The sequence below is a fragment of the Amblyraja radiata genome, chromosome X, assembly GCF_010909765.2.
Source record: "Amblyraja radiata isolate CabotCenter1 chromosome X, sAmbRad1.1.pri, whole genome shotgun sequence".
NCBI classification, from domain to species: domain Eukaryota; kingdom Metazoa; phylum Chordata; class Chondrichthyes; order Rajiformes; family Rajidae; genus Amblyraja; species Amblyraja radiata.
In genome coordinates, this window is record NC_045999.1 from 9,984,408 (window position 1) to 10,007,241 (window position 22,834).

General features: G+C 45.7%; 1 protein-coding gene across 4 annotated transcripts in view; it reads right to left on the minus strand.

Moving 5' to 3' along the window:
• sin3a (SIN3 transcription regulator family member A) overlaps nt 1-22,834 on the minus strand; it is a 106,399-nt gene that overhangs the window by 74,091 nt on the left and 9,474 nt on the right. For 2 of the 4 annotated variants that reach the window (XM_033014973.1, XM_033014974.1), the window contains exon 2: nt 20,140-20,256. The gene's annotated coding sequence lies outside the window, so the exon portion shown is untranslated. Of the gene's footprint in view, nt 1-20,139; nt 20,299-22,834 lie in introns of all 4 variants that reach the window. The other 2 variants (XM_033014971.1, XM_033014972.1) reach the window with 1 other exon arrangement.

Below are 22,834 nucleotides of genomic sequence, written 5' to 3' on the forward strand. Positions count from 1 at the left end.
AGTCCTAAATGGCCTACCCCTTATTTTTAAACTGTGACCCCTGGTTCTGGACTCTCCCAACATCAATAGACAATAGGTGCAGGAGTAGGCCATTCGGCCCTTCGAGCCTGCACCGCCATTCAATGTGATCATGGCTGAACATCCATCAGGAATATTTTTCCTGCATCTAGCCTGTCCAATCCTTTAAGAATTTTAGATGTTTCTATAAGATCCCCTCTCAACCTTCTAAATTCCAGCAAATACAAGCCCAATCGACCCATTCTTTCATCATATGTCAGTCCCACCATCCCGGGAATTAACCTACGCTGCACTCCCTCAATAGCAATAATGTCCTTCCTCAAATTAGGAGGCTAAATTGCACCCAATACTCCAGGTGCAGTCCCACCAGGGCCCTGTACAACTGCAGTAGGACCTCCTTGCTCCTAAACTCAAATCCTCTCGCAATGAAGGCCAACATGCTTCTTCACTGCCTGCTGCTGTACCTGCATGTTTACTTTCAGTGACTGACAAGGACATCCAGGTCTCGTTGCACCTCCCCTTTTCCTAATCTGACACCATTCAGATAATAATCTGCCTTCCTGTTCTTGCCAGCAAAATTGATAACCTCACATTTATCCACATTATACTGCATCTGCCCACTCACCCAACCTATCCAAGTCATCCTGCAGCCTCATAGCATCCTTTTTGCAGCTCACACTGCCACCCAGCTTTGTGTCATCCGCCAACTTGGAGATGTTCCATCGTCTAACTTCCATCGTCTAAATCGTTAATATACATTGTAAATAACTGGGGTCCCAGCACCGAGCCTTGCGGCACCCCACTAATCACTGCTTGCCATCCTGAAAAGGACCCGTTTATTCTTACTCTTTGCTTCTGGTCTGCCAACCAGTTCTCTATCCATGTCAATTCCCTACCCCCAATACCATGTGCTCTAACTTTGCACACTAATCTCTTGTGTGGGACCTTGTCAAAGGCTTTTTGAAAGTCCAGATATGTCACATCCACTGGCTCTCCCTTATCCATTGTACTTGTTACATCCTCAAAAAATTCCAGAAGATTAGTCAAGCATGATTTCCCCTTCACATATCCATGCTGACTTTGACTGATCCTGTCACTGCTTTACAAATGTACTGCTATAACATCTTTAATAATCGACTCAAGCATCTTCCCCACTACCGATGTAAGGTTAACTGGTCTAAAATTCCCCATTTTCTCTCTCCCTCCTTTCTTAAAAAGTGGGGTAACATTGCCTACCCTCCAGTCCACAGGAACTGATCCAGAATCGAGAGAACATTGGAAAATGATCACTGATGCATCCACAATTTCTAGGGCCATCTCCTTGAGTACTGGGATGCAGACCATCAGGCCCTCGGGATTTATCTGCCTTCAATCCCAACAGTTTACCTAACACCATTTCCTGACTAATGTGGATTCCCTTCAGTTCCTCCCTCCCATCACATCCTCGGTCCCCTAGTATTTTTGGAAGATTGTTTGTGTCTTCCTTAGTGAAGACAGAACCAAAGTACTCGATTAACTGTTCTGGCATTGTAAGGGACCAACATTTGTCTTCACTAATGTTTTCCTTTTTACATATCTAAAGAAGCTTTTAGAGTCCATCATCGGCTCTGACCTTCCTTCCATCGAGGGGATTTATCGCAGTCGCTGCCTCAAAAAGGCTGGCAGTATCATCAAAGACCCACACCATCCTGGCCACACACTCATTTCCCTGCTACCTTCAGGTAGAAGGTACAGGAGCCTGAAGACTGCAACAACCAGGTTCAGGAATAGCTACTTCCCCACAGCCATCGGGCTATTAAACCTGGCTCGGACAAAACTCTGATTATTAATAACCCATTTTCTGTTATTTGCACTTTATCAGTTTATTTATTCATGTGTGTATATATTTATATTATGGTATATGGACACACTTATCTGTTTTGTAGTAAATGCCTACTATGTTCTGTGTGCTGAAGCAAAGCAAGAATTTCATTGTCCTATACAGGGACACATGACAATAAATTCACTTGAACTTGAGTCCGTTTTTATATTCCCCACAAGCTTTCTTTCATGCTCTTTTTTCCGCTCTTAATTAACCCCTTTGTCCTCCTCTGAGCTTCTCCCAATCTTCAGGTTTGCTGCTTCCTTGGGCCAATGTATATGCCTCTTCCTTGGATTTAACACTATCATTGACTACTTGCCAATGCCCTGTAACTACTATGTTACAATTTTAGATTTGTATTGAAACTTCCAAAGAACTATATTTGGCATTTTCATTTTGATCATGCTGTTGAAAAGCGAAATGTTCATGGAATCCTGAATAGGATCACCATTGTAGATTCTTTCAGATTTATTATTCTGATCAATTAAAATTTAGAGCGCACCTTGTCCATGTCCAAGGAAAGTGTTTTGTTCCACACATCCAGCTGAATAATCTGTCCCTTATAAAGGAAGAGGTGGATTGGAAATATTCAATTTTGGCCCTTTCATCAATAGCTTCTAAAATATGGATGTTGCTGTCAAATAAGGCCAATAGTCAAACACAAAGTGCTGGAGTAACTCAGTAGATCAGGTAGCATCTGTGGAGGACATGGATAAGTGATGTTTCTGCTATTCTTTACTTGTGCCATCTTCCTACACTAAACCTACATCAGTCTGAGGAAAAGGTCCCTGACCCGAAAAGTTGCCTCTCCATTTACTCCCCAGATGCTGCCTGCCTCATTGAGATACTCCAGCACGTTGTGCTTTACTCAAGATTCCAGCATTTGCATTTTTTAGAGTCTCCAACTAAGGTCAACAGCTTGTACCAAGATAGGATTTTTTATTTTTTTATTGCAGATAATGGGAAATCTGAAATAAAAAAGTAATGTTGGAGCGACTCAGATGTTGGGCATCTATGGAGAAAGAAACAGTTAACATGTCAGATGGATGACCCATCGTAACAAAATTTAAATGTTCTTTTCGCAGATGCTGCTTAACTGGCTAATTTGAGCATTTTGTGTTTTTTTTTTTAATTGTACCAATAATATGTTGCCAACATAAAAATACTCAGGAAACACAAAATACATGGGGAGAGAAAAAAGAAAGTCCTACGTCAAAGCGGATGCAGAATGTTTAGGAAACAAAGTATGAGGCCCGTGTGGTTATTAATGGGAAGATGGAGGCGTGATGATTTATCCAGAGTCTAAAACATTCAAGTATCAGTCTGAAGAAACATAGAAAATAGTTGCAGGAGTAGGCCATTCGGCCCTTCGAGCCTGCACCGCCATTCAATATGATCATGGCTGATCATCCAACTCAGTATCCTGTACCTGCCTTCTCTCCATACCCCCGATCCCTTTAGCCACAAGGGCCACATCTAACTCCCTCTTAAATATAGCCAATGAACTGGCCTCAACTACCTTCTGTGGCAGAGAATTCCACAGATGCACCACTCTCTGTGAGAAAAATGCTTTTCTCATCTCGGTCCTAAAAGACTTCCCTCTTATCCTTAAACTGTGACCCCTTGTTCTGGACTTCCCCAACATCGGGAACAATCTTCCTGCATCTAGCCTGTCCAACCCCGTAAGAATTTTGTACATTTCTATAAGACCCCCCCTCAATCTTCTAAATTCTAGCGAGTACAAGCTGAGTCTATCCAGTCTTTCTTCATATGAAAGTCCTGACATCCCAGGAAGAAGGGTCTCGACCCGAAACGTCTCCCATTCCTTCTCACCAGAGATGCTGCCTGTCCCGCTGAGTTACTCCAGCTTTTTGTGTCTACATACATATTCAAGGATGAGAAGTTGGCATAAATGGATGTCCCAAAGATATGAATGCACTGATCCATCTGATAGATTTGAATAGTGGATTGGTGATGACAAAGCAGCACCTGGAGTAGTTTGGAAAAGCAGATGAACCTGAGTTGAGGATAGACACAAAAAGCTGGAGTAACTCAGCGGGACAGGCAGCATCTCTATACAGATATTGGACTGCAGGAGAGTGGCCCAGAACAAGGATTGACCAGGTGTGTCCATGATAGATGGCCACAGGCAGATGGATGACTGATATGATTTGGAACTTAGCTATAAATACAAACAAAATTGAAAAGAGTGAAATAAAACAGGACAAGATGGGAAGAAGTACAAATAGATAAGGTGTCGGTTGAACTGCAGATACTGGTATACACCGAAGATAGACACAAAATGCTGGATTAACTCAGTGGGACAGGCAGTATCTGTATGTGGTGACTTGTTGCAATACCTTGGGTATGCGAGGAAAAACGAGGAATTTCACTGTGACTTGTCACATGTGACAATAAAGCATTCATTCATCTCTGAAGAAAAGGAATTGGTGACGTTTTGGGTCGAAACCCTTCTTAAGACCGATTTGGAAATTGGCTTTTTTCTAAAGAAAATGGTTAAAAAAGCTAAGAAAAGGCTAAAAAAAAGCACCTACTGCAATCGAAGTACAGCAAGGAGCAGTCTCGCCATACAAATCACACCTCCCTCTCTATCAGATTTGTGGTGGTTTCCAAAGGATATCCTCTGTCATCTCATTGTTTCCCATTCAAATATGCTTGTTACCACACATGCCTTTGCTGATGGTGATCACTCATTCCTTGAGCAACCCAGAGCTTGAGCATAGGTTGTTGGTTAATTTACTAGAATAATGTTGGAAGCTTAACCAGTAGATCTCGGGACAACAATTTTAGTCCCAAGATGGCAGGGAAATTAAAATTAAAATGCTTGGAATAAACAACTAGGATCAGTAATGGTGACTGCAAAACCACTGGTTTGTTTAGAAACCCTTCTAGTTTAGTTTAGAGATACAGCGTGGAAACGGGTCCTTCAGCCCACCGAGTCCGTGCTGACCCCGCGATCACCCATAAGTAAGTAAGTAAGTAAGTAGGTTTATTGGCCAAGTATTCACATACAAGGAATTTGCCTTGGTGCTCTGCCCACAAGTAACAAGATGACATACAGCGACAGTTACGAATGACTCCGAAAACACTAAACATGCACACTAGGGACAGTTTTATCGAAGCCAAATAACCTACAAGCCTGCACGTCTTTGGAGTGTGGGAGGAAACTGGAGCACCCGGAAAAAACCCATGCAGGAAGATTGTTCCCGATGTTGGGGAAGTCCCGAACAAGGGGTCAGAGTTTAAGGATAAGGGGGAAATCTTTTAGGACCGAGATGAGGAAAACATTTTTCACACAGAGAGTGGTGAATCTCTGGAATTCTCTGCCACAGAGGGTAGTTGAGGCCTATATTTAAGAGGGAGTTAGATGTGGCCCTTGTGGCTAAAGGGATCAGGGGGTATGGAGAGAAGGCAGGTACAGGATACTGAGTTGGATAATCAGCCATGATCATATTGAATAGCGGTGCAGGCTCAAAGGGCCGAATGGCCTACTCCTGCACCTATTTTCTATGTTTCTATGAGGTCTTATGGAGAACGAACATGCGGACAGCACCCGTAGTCGGGATCGAACCTGGGGCTCTGGCGCTGTGAGGCAGCAACTCTACCGCTGCGCTGCTGTTTGCTAGTGTTTTGCTAGTCTATTGTTACCCAGCTGAGAAATGCCTCCAGCTCTCTAATATTACGGGGAGAGGTGTGGATACACTCGCTGAAGCAATTTCCACATGAACAATTTTAAAACCCTCCCTAATCACATATTTCTATCTGCCTTCATTACCTGTAGACCTGGCTTTTTGAGCAAACCTCTCTTGCCATCCCTCCGCTGCCTAGGATCCAGTGTTTCTACAACAGCCTTGCAGCACAGGCAAACGTGACGTGAAATTAAATGTAGGAAAATGGGGACACATTTAAAGGAGGCTGCAGTAACTAAATGGATGCTAAATTATAAATCATGTCAAACACCAAACTGAGGGACTCCTGCCTCCACACGACTAAATGATGAAACAGTAGCAACATTGCAAAAGATTATTACAAAAGCTTCCTCAGAATGAGAATGCAAATATCGACATTATGCAGCAAAATCCACAGTGCTGGGGGAACTCAGCAAGTCAGGCAGCATCAGTGGATGGGGTTGGACAGGGGACATTTTGGGTCTGGTTCCCTCTTCCTACTGATTGGAATCTGAAGAAGGGTCCTGACCCAAAACATTGTCTGCACATTCTCTCCACGGATGCTGCCTGATCTGCTGAGTTCCTCCAGCACTTTGTTTTATTGCTCCACATTCCAGCACCTGCAGTTTCTTGTCTCAACATAAAGGATGAGAGGGTAACTCATTGAAACATATAAGATTGTTAAGGGCTTAGACACGCTAGAGGCAGGAAACATGTTCCCGATGTTGGGGGAGTCCAGAACCAGGGGCCACAGTTTAAAATAAGGAGTAAGCCACTTAGAACGGAGACGAGGAAACACTTTCTATCACAGAGGGTGGTGAGTCTGTGGAATTCTCTGCCTCAGAGGGCGGCGGAGGCAGGTTCTCTGGATACTTTCAAGAGAGAGCTAGATAAGGCTCTTAAAAACAGCAGAGTCAGGGGATATGGGGAGAAGGCAGGAACGGGGTACTGATTGGGGATGATCAGCCATGATCACATTGAATGGCGGTGTTGGCTCGAAGGGCCGAATGGCCTACTCCTGCACCTATTGTCTATTGTCTAACATTATGCCTGCTGGGGCTCCTCCGTGGAACACAGACGACCTGACAGGTATGTCAAATTGTGTTCCAATAGGGTGAAACTAAAAAGGTTCTAGTCGTAGCTGAATCCACAACAAGGCGGTGGAAATGCACGATAGATACCAACATCAAGTCATGACTAGGAAAAGAACGTATAACTCAATGGTTCAATATTGAAGTCTGAAGAAGGGTCTCGAACCGAAACGTCACCCATTCCTTCTCTCAGGAGTTGCAACCTGTCCCTCTAAGTTACTCCAGCATTTTGTGTCTATCAATGGCTCAATATCTCCGTATGCAGACATGATTCGAAGCATGCAAAGACAGGCTTGGTGCATTAATAAGGGAGAAGGAAAGAGTAGGTTAGCTTTAGTTTAGAGATACATACACTGTCCCCTCAGTCCACGCCGACCAATGATAACCCGTTCACTAGTTTTATGTTACCACAGTTTCACATCCAACATACATGGGGCAATTTACAGAGGCCAATTAACCTACAAACCTGCACGTCTTTGGAATGTGGGAGAAAAACAGAGCACCCAGAAGAAGCCCACATGTTTACAGGGAGAATGTACACCCTCCACACAGACAGCGACCGAGGTCAGGATCGAACCCGGGTCTCTGGCGCTGTGAGGCAGCAACTCTACCGCTGCCCCACCGTGCCGTCCTTACAGAGTGGGAAAAGTTCATTGAACGGGGGGAAAAATCTGCAAACAATACAGACGCCATCAAATGTGGATGACTTCAATAGCTTTTCATGTATTGTGGATTGTGTGTAGTTCTATCCATCGTGGAGATGCAAGCGGTTATGAAAACGCTGGTGACATTCTGTGAGCTTTTGGTGTTTATTTTCGAGGGGACACAATCTGGGTTGCATGGGACAAGAAAGGTCATTTTAGAATGGACCAGCATTGGAGACCACAGAGGGAAATGGGGTGAACATTAGTTTAGTGTGAATTGGATCGCCGGAGTTGATCCCTCATGGAGTCATTCAGCACAGTAACAGGCCCTTCGGCCCTACGTTTAAATGTTATCGTATCTGCCTCAACTACCACGTGTAGGAAGGAACTGCAAATGCTGGTTTAAACCGTAGACACAAAATGCAGGACAGGCAGCTTCTCTGGAGAGAAGGAATGGGTGACGTTTCGGGTCGAGATCCTTCTTCAGTCTGAGTCTCCTTTATAGCACTGCCATTCAATATGATCATGGCTGATCATCCAGAATCAGTACCCCGTTCCTGCTTTTTCCCCAAATCCCTTGATTCCGTTAGCCCTAAGAGCTAAATCTAACTCTCTCTTGAAAACATCCAGTGAATTGCCCTCCACTGCCTTCTGTGGCAGAGAATTCCACAGACTCACAACTCTCTGGGTGAAAAAGTTTTTCCTCATCTCAGTCCTAAATGGCCTACCCCTTATTCTTAAACTGTGACCCCTGGTTCTGGACTCCCCCAACATCGGGAACATTTTTCCTGCATCTAATCTGTCCAAGCCCTTAAGAATTGTATTTGTTTCTATAAGATCCCCTCTCATCCTGAATTCCAGTGAATACAAGCTCAGTCGACCCATTCTTTCATCATATGACAGTCCCGCCATCCCAGGAATTAACCTCGTGAACCTACGCTGCGCTCCCTCAATAGCAAGAATGTCTTTCCTCAAATTAGGAGACCAAAACTGCACACAATATTCTAGGTGTGGTCTCATCAGGGCTCTGTACAACTGCAGTAGGACCTCCTTGCTCCTATACTCAAATCCCTTCGCTATGAAGGTCAACATGCCATTTCTTCACTGACTGCTGTACCTGCATGCTTACTTTCAGTGACTGATGTACACGCACACCCAGGTCTCATTGCACCTCCCATTCTCCTAATCTGTCACCATTCAGATAATAATCTTCCTTCTTGTTATTGCCATCAAAGTGGATAATCTCTTGAGGCCCAGCAATAAATGGTGGTCCCGACAGCAATGGAATTTAAAAAAAGGTATCTGTGCGGTTACCTTAAAATGACACAAAAGACAATATTGTCTTGGGGCAAGGCTCACTTAATAGTCACGCAGGGAATTCTCAGTAATTATTGCACATTCATAATTGACATTAGGCAGGATATCATGGTGTAAAGAAACTGCTACTTAAAATATCAGTCGCGGTGTAACAGTGCAGTAGTACACTGCATTCCTCATTAGGGCAAAATACCTGTGGAAAGAATGTTTTTGTGACATGCCAAATAGCCCTGTCTCACGGTACGAGTTCATTCCAAGAGCTCCTCCGAGTTTCAAAAAAATCAAACTCGGGGTAAGCACGGAGAATGAACGTAGCGGGTACGTCGGAGCTCGGGGACATCTCTTAGCGGCTCGTACCGCTAACGGCAGGTACTCGGGAAGATTCGCTAGCGGCAGGTAAGCACGGGAAGACTCGTGAAGATTTTTCAACATGTTGAAAAATGTCCACGAGAGCCCCGAGTATAGACGAGCGGCCTTTACCGTAAATCTCCGAGTTCGAATCGGGGCAAACTCGGGAGAGCTCTTGGAATGAACTCGTACCGTGGGACAGGGGTTTTAAACTAAAACACGTTGCTCTCCCAATGTTGCCCATAGTGTGAATCTGTTTTGTAGAAAACAAGGAACTGCAGATGCTGATTTACAAAAATGGACACAAAATGCTGGGGTTGTAGCGCCACCTAGTGGTGGGGTGGGGAGGTCAGAACCCTCGTCATTGGTCGGCTCGGTCACGTGATCGCGGGGGTTCATTCGCGAGCTTTTTAGTTGGTTCGTCAGCGCTCCTCCCAGCAACAGGAGCTGTTTTTGTTAGCTAAGCCAGACACGCAAATTGCAGTAGTTTTCGTTCCATTTTTTATTGTTAATAAAAATTACTTTACTCAACCTGTCCGGTCTCGCTTCAGAGTAACTCAGCGGGTCAGGCAGCATCTCTGGAGATCAGGGTTCAGTGACGTTTTGGGTCGGGACCCTTGTTCAGAGTCGAACCGAAACGTCACCCATCCTTTTTCTCCAGAGATGCTGCCTGACCCGCTGAGTTACTCCAGTACTTTGTGTCTATCTTTGGTTATAAACCGGCATCTGCAGTTCTTTGTTTCTACACTTGAATGTTACACTTATGGTTTTGGTGTAAATGTCATTGTTAGCTAATCTCAGCTGAATTTGCCAAATGAATCCAGCACCTCCAGGGAGATAACATTCACTTGATGTTAGGCACAAAGTGCTGGAGTAACTCATCGGGTCAGGCAGCATCCCTGGAGAAAAGGAATAGGCGATGCTTCGGATCGAGATCCTTCTTCAGACCCGAAACGTCACCTATTCCTTTTCTCCAGGGATGCTGTCTGACCCGATGAGTTACTCCAGCATTTTGTGTCTATCTTTGGTATAAAACAGCATCTGCAGTTTCTTCCTACACAACCGCAACTGCAGGAAGCTGAGGTTGTTGTGGAGGGGTTTAAGTCTGCACCTATTTCTCTCTCCAGAGATGCTGTCAGTCCTGCTGAGATACTCCAGCTTTTTGTATCTATCTTAAGTCGGCAGCCGGTGGAATGTATGAAAGGCTCGATTGCTATTTGCAACAGGCGTCCGACCGCAATGAGTGAAGAAGATGCAGCGGCCACATTGCCATCTAGCCTTGTACCTCAACAGATTTGGATATATAACATGAGTCTTCCCCACTCCTCCATCCTAATTTTACTTCGGAGTCACGTGAGTGACTACATGAAGAACCCGCTCAGCGCGCATGCGCGGCATTAACGCCAGCAGTGCAACAGCGGCTGCAACGGGAGTTAGGCGCTCCCGCTACAGAATGAAACGGACCGTCAGGTGAGTACCCTGAGGTCGGGTTTCTTTTACAGGGGAGCCTTTTTTCTGCTTGTGTTTTACAGGCAGAGAAAAAGGCTCTGGAACAAAACTGTCCCCCGTTCGAGGAGGAACGTTTTCCGTCGGGGAGGGGGGCAGCAACAGGCGGTAGGAGCGTTTACCCGGTGTTCCGTAATTTCCCGACACCGTGCCGAGCCCAGCCCGCTAGTACCTGAGCAGCGGGCTGGATGCATAGCCACCCGAAGAGGCATCCGGCAGGTGTTCCCGATTTCAGACGGGACGTCTCTCCACCCGCACGGGGGGAGAGAGAGCCGCCTGAGCCGCTGGAGCGGCTCTCGGAGCAGGTGCCTGCGAGACGCGCTGCTTGAGGGGCGCTCTCGCTACTACAAGGCACAAAAGCTCTAGAAGAAGGCGGTAGGAACAATTACCGGGCGCTCCGCTATCCCCATCACCGCGCCGAGCCCAGTCCCGCTTGTGCCTGAACTGCGGGCTGGATGTCTAGCCATCCGAACAGGCATCCGGCCGGTGGCGTCCGATTCGTCGGACGGGGACATGTCTCCACCTAAATGGAGGAGAGACAGCCGCCTGAGCTGCATCCAACAGCTATTGGAGCAGCTCCAGCGAGATGCGCAGAAAGAGCGCTCTCGCGGAGGGAGGTCAGGCACCCCCTCCACAGTGTTTCATGCACTGCCCTCTGCTCCCTCATTACTGGAGGCTAGCATTGGTGACCAGGGCTGGGCTGGTCTGGAACAGGGGCAGGCGGACGAATTCGGGAGTATGCCAGGGGTGCAGGAACAGGAAGAGCTGTTGGGTGTGGATCCGCTTTGTAGCAACCTCACGGGCTGGAGCACCGCTGGAACCAAGAATGGCGGCCAGCATCAACCATCTATCCAATAAACCATTACTGGAAAAGGTGCTCGCTGAGGTGCTGAAACAACACACAGCACCAGAAAACTGTGAGGCCCTCAAAGTAAAAAGTTTCAACAGCCAAATCTGGGGGCATGTGGGGTCACACATCCGGACCCAAGAACTCAAGCTACAGCGGATCCTAAGGCTCCTGACTTCGGCCATCACAGCCTTTGCTCGTTCCGTGGAGACCACGGAGATGGATACCTGCCAGCAGGATGTGCTGGCATTAATGTGTACCACACAATTTGAGATCAACAATCTCTGGAGGGAAACATAAGACCTGCCCTCAATCCCAAATTTGCTGGCTTGTGTAAAGCCCCAGCTGCGGAGATGGACGCGCTGCTATTTGGGAAAGATCTCAATAAAAAACTGAAGGAGATGGAGGAAGCATCAAAAACCTTCGGCCTAATGAGGGCAGGCCCCGGGACGAGCAAACCAGGACCTCCGATACCCAAGCGGCAGCACCCCACGGCATCCACCAGTCGACGTCCGCAATATGGGACTGGTGAACGCTTGGGGTCCGCACATTATCCCCAAAGATCTTTTTAGATCAGGGCCCGCAGCGGACCCTCTGGAAAATACGCCTCCCCCCAACATCGCCAGCACGTCAGAACAGAACCTTCAGGAAAATGAAGAAACAGAATCGCCAATGGAGGTAGGTGGGTCTGGTCCCTACCAGCATATAGAGAATAAGGGTGCTTTATTAACAGGGGTGAGATTACACTTGTTTAAAGAAGCATGGGGTATGGTCACGAGTGACAAGTATATACTCAACAGCATTAGTGGATATAAAATACAATTCATGTCAGAAAAAACGCCGCCAGTTCAACATTGGCCCCAAAGGGTATTTCTCCCTCCGTCAAAGAGAAACGTGAGGGACAAGCTGAACTGGTGAGACTTATCACAAAGGGGGTCATCGAAAAGACCAAACATGAACCTTTGGAATTTGTATCGAATATATTCACTAAAACCAAAAAAGATGATGGCTGTCGCATCATAATTGACTTAACATCACTAAACAAATTTGTTAAGTATATACATTTCAAAATGGAGACATTTGTTACTGCCAAACAACTGAATTCCAAAGGACACTTCATGGCAAGCATTTATCTTAAAGATGCTTACTATCTAGTACCCATATACAAGGATCATCGCAGATACCTAAAATTTATCTGGATGGTACAAAGCATTGCCCTATGGGCTAACTTCAGCCCCAAGATTATTCACCAAAATATTGAACCCAGCCATGGCAATACTAAGAAAACAAAAACATATTGTCATGGCATATCTGGATGATATTCTGATAGTAGGGAAAATGATGGAATTGGCTGTGGCAGCAGTATCAGCTACAAAACAGCTCCTCGAAACTCTGGGGTTCGTCCTACATCCAGATAAATCTAAGTTGAAGCCATCCACTATCATGGACTACCTGGGCTTCACAATTAACTCAGTCCATATGACTGTTACCTTGCCAAAGGCAAAAATGGTTGAATTAGCACAATCATACAACAATTTAATGGTCAACGAGCGACCAACTATTCGACAAGTAGCAAGAGTAATTGGGGAAATGGTAGCAGCATTTCCGGCTACACAATTCGGACCTTTGCACTATCAAAAATTTAGAGAGCAAAGGTACAGGCAATAAAACGACATACAGGTCACTATGATCGTGTCATGAAATTACCCACTGAACAATATCAGAGCTACAGTGGTGGGCAGAAAACGTTTGGCATAGTTTCAGCCCTATCTTTATCACTAACCCTACTTTAGTTATTCAAACAGATGCCAGTGCTCAAGGCTGGGGAGCGACTAACTCCATATCCAGCTCAGGTGGTAGATGGACTAACCTAGAGTCATCATTACTACTTACACTGGGCATTAACTATCTAGAGATGTTGGGCGCCTTTTATGGTTTAAAAGCATATGTATCTAATATGCAGCACTTGCATGTTCGGTTACAAATTGATAAATACTACGGTGATGGCTTATATTAACCATATGGGTGGCATAAAATCATTATCATGCGACAAATTGGTCAACATGATTTGGCAATGGTGTGTCGAAAGACATATTTGGCTATCAGCTACTTACCTACCAGGTAAGCTAAACACCCATGCCATGAGAAAATTAAACGCCTGGGTTGCAAGTTTGAACAGACCTTACCTGGAACTGGGATTGTCCAAACAAACCATCACCACCATGTCGGCATCCCTTCGAACATCCACCAAGAGGCAGTACTTAACCAGCATCAAAAAAGGGAGAAGTACTGCCAGGAAACAGGGATAACATACGCAACAGCCACAGCCACCAACATACTGGAGTTCCTGGCCTAACTACACCACGATGTAGGGATCAGCTACAGTGCCATCAACACAGCGCAGAGTGCTCTTTCTGCTTATCTCAAACCAGCGCCAGGACAACAGGCGATAGGATCCCATCCACTGGTGGTAAAACTGATGAAGGGCATTTACAATATCAAGCCCTAAGCCCAGGTATACCCATATTTGGGATATCAGTGTGGTCCTGACATATCTCAGGGAATGGCCACCAGCCAGATCCCTCGGCCTCGAGCAAGCTACACTAAAGACGCTCATGTTGATGGCACTTGTATCCGCTCAGAGGGTCCAGTCACTACACCTATTGCGACTGGACAACATGATCACAGCTCCAGACCAGATCTGTCATTATCCAGCGACTGATCAAACAGAGCAGACCAGGAACACCTAATCCAGTCGTGGCTTACCCACCAGAACCACGGTTATGTGCCATGACCCACCTACTATCCTACATAGACACAACCAAAATATTCGAGGGAGATGAAAAGCCTTGTGGGTCAGTCACAAAAACCTTATGGTCAGGTGACGAGCCAAACCATTGCGAGATGGCTCAAGCAGGTGCTAGAAACTGCTGGGATAAACACTAACATGTACAAATTTTATTCCACCAGGGCAGCATCCATGTCGACGGCTAAAGAATGGACATGCCTATAGACCACATCCTGGCTACAGCAGGATGGTGGGGAGGGGGAAAAGACTGTTCAGAAATTTTATAATAAGCCATTGGCAAAACCTGGTTTATTTGCAGTAAAGATTTACGAACTGCAAATATTTAATTTAAGCCCAGGGGAGCAACTTAATTCTTTGTTGTTATTGTTTAAAAAATACCATTGTGTTTTTCTACAAATAGACTCATTGGTTGATTACAATAACACTTCCTCCCTCAAGAACTTCGGCAGTGAGTGAAATGAAACTGTTACACGGTTTGAAATTACAGAGCTTTGAAATCTTCACGTAGTCACTCACGTGACTCCGAAGTAAAATAGTAAGATTAAACGAGAACTTACCAGTTTGAAGTTTGATCTGTATTTTATGAGGAGTTACGATGAGGGATTACGTGCCCTCCGCTCCCACCCTCATTATATGGATCAAACTAATAAATTGATGTCTCCTTATCTTTACTATGTTTACTTCAAATAACTGTGTCTATCTGTGATTCCACACCGCTGCTTGGAAGTATGCCGCGCCTGCGCGCTGAGCGGGTTCTTCACGTAATCCCTCATCGTAACTCCTCATAAAATACAGATCAAACTTCAAACTGGTAAGTTCTCGTTTAATCTTACTATTATCATGCATTGTGAATGACTGGGACCCAGTACCAATCCCTGCTGCACACTATCGGTCACAGCCACAGCGTCAGTGTCTGTTTGTGAGTGAAAATAAACTATAATAAGTACGGCATAGTGTCAGTAGAGTTGCTGCCTCACAGCGACAGAGACCCCGGTTCGATCCTGACCGCGGGTGCTGTCTGTACGGGGTATGTACGTTCTCACCGTGACCGCAAGGGTTTCTCTCCGGGTGCTCCAGTTTCCCCCCCATTCGCTAAAGACGTACAGGTTTGTAGGTTAATTGGCTTCTGTAAATTGTCCCTAGTGTGGAATTAGTGAATGGGTGATGGTCCTTAAATTGTCCCTAGTGTGTGTAGATTAGTGCAAGGGGTGATCGCTGGTCGGCGTGGACTCGGTGGGCCGAAGGGCCTGTTTCCACGCTGTATCTCTAAAGTAAAGTCAACTAAAGCAGAAGGTGGGCAAAAATGCTGGAGGAACTCAGCGGGTGAGGCAGTGTCTATGAAGCGAAGGAATAGGTGACGTTTCGGGTCGAGACCCTTCTTCAGACTACAGACCTTCTGCAGACCAACTAAAGTAAATTCAGTTTTAAGATCTAGCCCCGGTTGTAAGCTGAAGGCTACGGCGGCCATCGGCGGCCATTTTCAACTCCAAGCAAATATGGATAATTAATGTTACGTTGAGAAAATATGGCAAACATTTGACCATGAAACTAAAGCACAGTAGGAAGATTAATAATTGTGCAAAATATATTTTCTGCTGAATGATCTGCTTTCTCCCAATTAATTACAAGATGACTAAATTATTTGTGTAATGACTAACCCAGATATTTTCATCAGTTCAAATTGATCCAAGTTTAAGTCACCCGACTTAAAGTATTTAACTGATAAATGGGTTTCAACATGATAATGAAATAAAAAATAGATAATTTAGAAAAAAATAGCACTGGACAAAGTTTATCAAACCTCATTTGGTAAATGTGTTTGTAAACATTTTGAGGATTTTTTTACCCGTATCGAACAATTGTTTCGTGCATTTGGACTTTCCAGAAGGTCTTCTCAAGAGATTTATTGAACAAAACTGGCAAGTTTTAGTTTTAGAGATATAGAGCGGAAACAGGCCCTTCGGCCCACCGAGCCTGCGCCGACCAGCGATCCCCGCACACTAACACCATCCTATACCCACTATGGACAACTCTTACATTTACCAAGACAATTAACCTACAAAATCTATAGGTTTTTGGAGTGTGGGAGGAAACCGAAGATCTTGGAGAAAACCCACGCTGATCACTTGGAGAACGTACAGACTCCCTACAGACAGCACCCGTAGTCGGGATCGAACCCGGGTCTCGATGCTTCGGGTCAAGACCCAGGGTCCTGACCAGAAACAGAACCCGGTCTCCGGCCTGTTTCCGCGCTGTATCTCTAAAGTCTGAAGTAAAAGATTAGTCATGGTCTTAATAGTAGGCATACTTCTGATTCCGATACTTATGCTCTTAACAAAATTCATAACCATGGCATATTCTTGGTATTAGATAGTGTGTAAACTTGCCTTTTTAGCCAAACCTTTAATTATCTGATCTAATATCTCCTTTTTGAGGCTTTTGAGAAGTGACTTGGCATATCCTTCATTCAATACCAGTAACGAGTATTATATGGATACATGTAGAAGGTTTCCAACCCGAAACGTCACCTATCCATGTTCACCAGAGATGCTGCCTGTCCCGCTGAGTTACTCCAGCACTTTGTAACTTTTTAAAAGTCAAGTATTATTTGATAGTTTTCTCACTGAATAGACAGTAGAGGCTCTTTCACTTGTCTGGATAAAAGCCACTGAGTGAGGTTTCTAATGTCAAAGTTATGCTTGTGGTGTCAATTCTATAGTTGTTAGCTAATTTAATCTAACTTCCAATGAATTCACCCCCCAGGTGATAAATATGTTTCTGCACAACAGCATTGAATGGTTCTGAAAGTTGTTTTAAAAGTTAAAAGTTTTGAAAGCCATCTATTCCTTTGTTTTATTTAGTTTAGAAATACAGGCCCTTCAGCCCACCGAGTCTACACCGACCAGTGATCTCCGCACACTAGCACTGTCCCACACACAAGGTACAATTTACAATTTGTACCAAAGCCAATTAACCTACAAACCTGCACGTCTTTGGATTGTGGGAGGAAACCAGAGCACCCGAAGGAAACCCACACGGTCACGGGGAGAACGTACAGACTCCGTACAGACAGCACCCGTAGTCAGGATCGAACCCGGGACTCTGGCGCTGATTAGTCAGGGTGTCAGAGGTTATGGGGACAAGGCAGGAGACTGGGGTGGGGAGAGGGAGAGATAGATCAGCCATGATTGAATGGCGGAGTAGACTTGATGGGCTGAATGGCCTAATTCTGGTCCTTTCATTTATGACCTTATGACATTTATATGTGGATATAGAGTGCTACTTAGAAGTATTACTGCCATCCGGTCAGTTGCCCAGCAGAGGGCACTGCCTTGAAGACATTGGGCAAGACAAAAACTGTCACCTTTATCCAGCCCCTGGTATACAGGAACGTGAAGTCCACTTAATTATAACAACATTTAACAAGTCGCGTGCATTATTATAATCCAGCGTATTCACTCCTCCCAGAGCAATGTGTGGAACACTCCCTGGGGTAAGCATTCAAGCTCTGCCAACTAACTCCTGGACAAATACCTGATTAAGAAATTAGATCAAAGGGGATTTAAATAAGAGGCAACGTTTCGGGCCCAAACCCTTCTTCAGACTTCAACCCTTCTCAACGGCAAGAGAGAATGTCAGGTTAGATAAAAGATTTGAATCTCAGTCTGAAGAAGGGTTTCGGCCCGAAACGTTGCCTCTTTCCTTCGCTCCATAGATGCTGCTGCACCCGCTGAGTTTCTCCAGAACTTTTGTTTACCTTCGATTTTACAGCATCTGCAGTTCCTTCTTAAACAGGGGATTTAAATAAAAGACATGTCAGAGATTGAAGGTAGACACAAAATGTTGGAGTAACTCAGCGGGACAGGCAGCGTCTCTGGAGAAAAGGAATGTGTGACGTTTCGGGTCGAGCCCTTCTTCAGACGTGAGTCAGGGGAGAGGGAAATGAGAGATAGACGGTGATATAGAGAGATGCTGGACAAATGAATAGAGGATAGGCTAAATAGTAACGGTGAAAAAGGGGACTGGTCATTGTCAGTTGTGGTCTAGGTGGAAATGAGTTGCAGACAATGAGATTCAACAAGATGACTTAGGTGGGGGAGGAATGTAGAGAGGGGGATGCAAGGTTTACTTGAAGTTAGAGAAATCAATATTCATACCGCTGGGTGGTAAGCTGCCCAATCAAAATTGATTTCTCCAACTTCAAACCAACTCAATCTCTAACTCACAGACCAAAGACATACAGGTTTGTAGGTTAATTGGCTTGGCATAATTGTAAATTGTCCCTAATGAGTGTTGGATAGCGTTAGTGTGCGGGGAAGGCTTGTGCGGGGAGGGCTGGTTGGTGCGGACCTGGTGGGCCGAAGGGCCTGTTTCCACGCCGTATCTCTAAACAAAACGAAACAATGTGTATGAAGGAACTGCAGATGCTGGTTTCAACCAAAGATAGACACAAAATGCAGGAGTAATTCAGCGGGACAGGCAGCATCTCTGGAGAGAAGGAACGGGTGATGTTTTGGGTCGAGACCCTTCTTCAGACTGAAAGTCACAGGAAAGGGAAACAAGTGATATAGACGATGATGTAGAGAGAATGAATGAAAGATATGCAAAAAAGTAACAATGATAGAGATAACAATGAGCAGTTTATCTGGTTTAAAGAGTGGGTGATTTGGCCAGGATGTTGTGGTCTGGTGGACTGGGTTAATGTCACAGTTTTACTTCTTGGGATCTGCCCTTACTGCTGCCCCACCGCGGGATCTCTTGTATTGCCGCAGCTTTGGGTTTTCCAGGATTAAGGAGGGAGATAGATAGATAAGGAAGTGTGAAGGTGTGAAAACAGGTCAAGGGACTGGTGATCATGGAAAATCACCTTTAGTTTAGTTACTTTATTTTATATTAGTTTAGTTTAGTGATACAGCGTGGAAGCAGGCCCTTCAGCCCAAAGATCCTATAGTGAGCAAGATAGATCACTCGACGAAAAAGAAGTAGTACGGTCATGGGCAGATTAATGGGTAATTTTCGGCCCCATTTCTGTAACCGGCTTCCGTCTCCGCACTATTATCCTATGGGATCTTTGGTGCGGAGACAGAAGCCGGTTACGGAAACATGCCCGTAAAAATAAAAGTTATTTGGTAAAAATCTTCTCCTCATTTTCAGAATTTTAATTTATTAACACAAACTGTTCCCCCGCAACGTTGATTACACTGCGAGTCGGGTCGGTTCCGGTTATGGAAATGGATGAAAAAAATGCCCACGTTCCGTTCCGTTGCGTACTACACGTCAGCCCATTGCATTTAGCAGGAGTGATCTATCTTGCTCTGCTATAGGATCTTTGCTTCAGCCCGTAGAGTCCGTGGTGACCAGCGATTCCCATACACTAACGCTATCCTCCACACACACACTAGGGACAATTTACAATTTTACCAATTAACCTGCAAATCCTTTACGTCTTTGGAGCGTGGGTGGAAACCGGAGCACCCGGAGAAAACCCACGCAGGTCACGGGGAAAACATACAAACGTCCGTACAGACAGCGCCCGTAGTCAGGATCGAACCTGGGTCTCTGGCGCTGTGAGGCAACAACTCTGCTGCCGTTCCGCCCTAGGCAATACACAAAGAGCCGCCATGATCCTGGGGAGGTAGTCATCGAACCGTCTTATTTTCGGGACGGATGCACCAGGGGTGCGATTTTTTTCTTTGAAGTGATGGAGTTAATGATAGAAGTGGAGGTAGGGACATGAGAGAGACAAATAGGAAAAACAAATGAGCAGAAAATATAATCAAGCAGCAATTTTGCTCCTATTTTCTATGTTTCTATTGGGGAGAAGGCAGGCACGGGTTATTGATTGGGGACGATCAGCCATGACCACAATGAATGGTATTGTTGGCTCGAAGGGCCGAACGGCCTCCTCCTGCACCTATTTTCTATGTTTCTAATTGCAGACAAACCCTGCAGCAAATGTGAGGCAGGAAATGGTTCGACAATATAACAAAGTAAAATAAAAGTCCTTACCTGCTCAATCACAAAATCTGTGCAAAGGTGATGTTGAGACAGTGGTCAGGCCTTGTACAAGAGGGATGTCTGCAGGTCAGCAGACGATGTTCTTCCACAGAGGAACCAGGTGCTCTCCTGAAGACAAGGATGTGCGAACAGGGTGAGCATGTGTCGACGCTGCCAATGAAAGTCAGGATCGCAATTTTAATTCCTCTACCAGACCTGGTTGAGCTTAGACCACTGAAGATGTTGAGATATATTCACATCTAGTGAGAATGGCTGCCCACAAAAACAACTGTAAAGTCATGAATTCATGTTTTTTGTCCTCGTTAAGTGACAGATCCAGGGCACCGGAGATGTCCTCATTCCTCAGGGAACGGGGGTTCCCCTCTTCGACTATAGATGAGGCTCTCACCAGGGTCTCTTCTATACCCCGTAACTCTGCTCTCACTCCCCATCCCCCCCACTCGTAACAAGGGCAGAGTCCCCCTTGTCCTCACCTTCCACCCCACCAGCCGTCACATACAACAGATAATCCTCCGACATAGGCCCACCACTGGCCACATGTTCCCATCTACTCCCCTTTCGGCCATCCGCAGAGACCTCTCCCTCCGTAACTCCCTGGTCAATTCTTCCCTTCCCACCCAAACCATCCCCTCTCCGGGTACTTTCCCTTGCAACCGCAGGAAATGCTACACTTGTCGCTTTACCTCCCCCCTTGACTCCATCTAAGGACCTAAGCAGTCTTTCCCAGGTGCGGCAGAGGCTCACCTGCACCTCCTCCAACCTCATCTATTGCATCCGCTGCTCTAGGTGTCAGCCGCTCTACATCGGTGAGACCAAGCGTAGGCTTGGCGATCGCTTCGCCCAACACCTCCGCTCGGTTCGCAATAACCAACCTGATCTCCCGGTGGCTCAGCACTTCAACTCCCCCTCCCATTCCGAATCCGACCCTCCTCCATGGCCAGAGTGAGGCCCACCGTATATTGGAGGAGCAGCACCTCATATTTCGTTTGGGTAGTTTACACCCCAGCGGTATGAACATTGACTTCTCCAATTTCTTGCTTTCTCCCTCTTTCCCCTCCCCTTCCCAGCTCTCCCACAGCCCACTGTCTCCACATCTTCCTTTCTTCTTCCCGCCCCCCCACCACTACATCAGTCTGAAGAAGGGTCTCGACCCGAAACGTCACCCATTCCTTCGCTCCATAGATGCTGCCTCACCCGCTGAGTTTCTTCAGCATTTTTGTCTACCCACAATGTGACAGAAGTGAGTTAGGGCCATCTCGAGTCAAGACTCAGTCTGAAGAAGGGTCTTGACCCAAATTCAAAATTGATTCAAAATTGAGCAACTCAGCGGTAACACAGCATCTCTGAATGGAAGGAATGGGTGACGCTTTGGGTCGAGACCCTTCTTCGGACTCAACCCAAAACGTCACCCATTCCCTCCATCCAGAGATGCTGCCTGTCCCGCTGAGTTACTCCAGCATTTTGTGTCTTATCTTCTGTATAAACCAGCATCTGCAGTTCCTTCCTACACAAGACTCAAAATTGTTTTATTGTCACCTATGTCCCAAACGGAACAATGAAATTCTCACTTGCAGCAGCACAACAGAATGTAAACATGGGATGATGATCCACGATAAGACAAAAAATACTGGAGTAACTCAACGGGTCAGGCAGCATCCCTGCAGAACATGGATAGATGATGTTTTGGGTTGCGACCCTCCTTCAAAGTCTGATGAAAAGTCTCGACCTTTGTCAGTTTTGGATCTGGGTCAGAAGGATCTCAACCCGAAATGTCACCTATCCCTTTTCTCCAGAGATGCTGCCTGACCCGCTGAGTTACTCCAGCATTTTGTGTCTGTCTGTAGATCCACATACTTCCAGTAACCTTTCAGCTCACTCCTCCCTGCTCATCAAACATCCATCCATCTCTGCCTTAAAAATATTCAAAGATTCTGCTTCTGCCAACCTTCCTAGGGGAACATTTCAATGAGTCACCATCCTCAAAGGGAATAATGTCAACCCGTCTCTCTCTTAAATGATTGAAGACATATTTTAAAATACTAACGCCCAGCTCTGAATTCACCCTCTGCAGGACATATCACCTCCACATCAATCATAGAACCAACCTCCCTTCCATTGACTCCATCTACACCTCACGCTGCCTCGGCAAGGCCAGCAGCATCATCAAGGACCAGTCGCACCCCGGTCACTCCCTCTTCTCTCTTCTCCCCTCTCCCATCGGGCAAGAGGTGCAGAAGTGTGAAAACGCACACCTCCAGATTCAGGGACAGTTTCTTCCCAGCTGTTATCAGGCAGCTGAACCATCCTCTTCCCAACTAGAGAGCGGTCCTGATCTATAATCTTCCTCATTGGAGACCCTCAGACTATTATTAATTGGACTTAACTGGACTCTATCTTGCATTAAACGTTTTTCCCTTTATCCTGTATCTGTACACAGTGGACGGCTTGATTGTAATCATGTACTACACTAGTCCCACCAGCCTGCATGCGGCCCATATCCCTCTAAACCTTTCCTATCCATGTACCTGTCCAAATGTCTTTTGAATTATGTTTTAGTACCTGCCTCAACTACCTCCTCTGGCAGCTCGTTCCACAGACCCACCACCCTCTGGGTAAAGAACCTTTATAACCAACGACTAACAGTGAGTGCAGTCTCAGTTAATCTAAAGATTGCAAAGGCTAACAA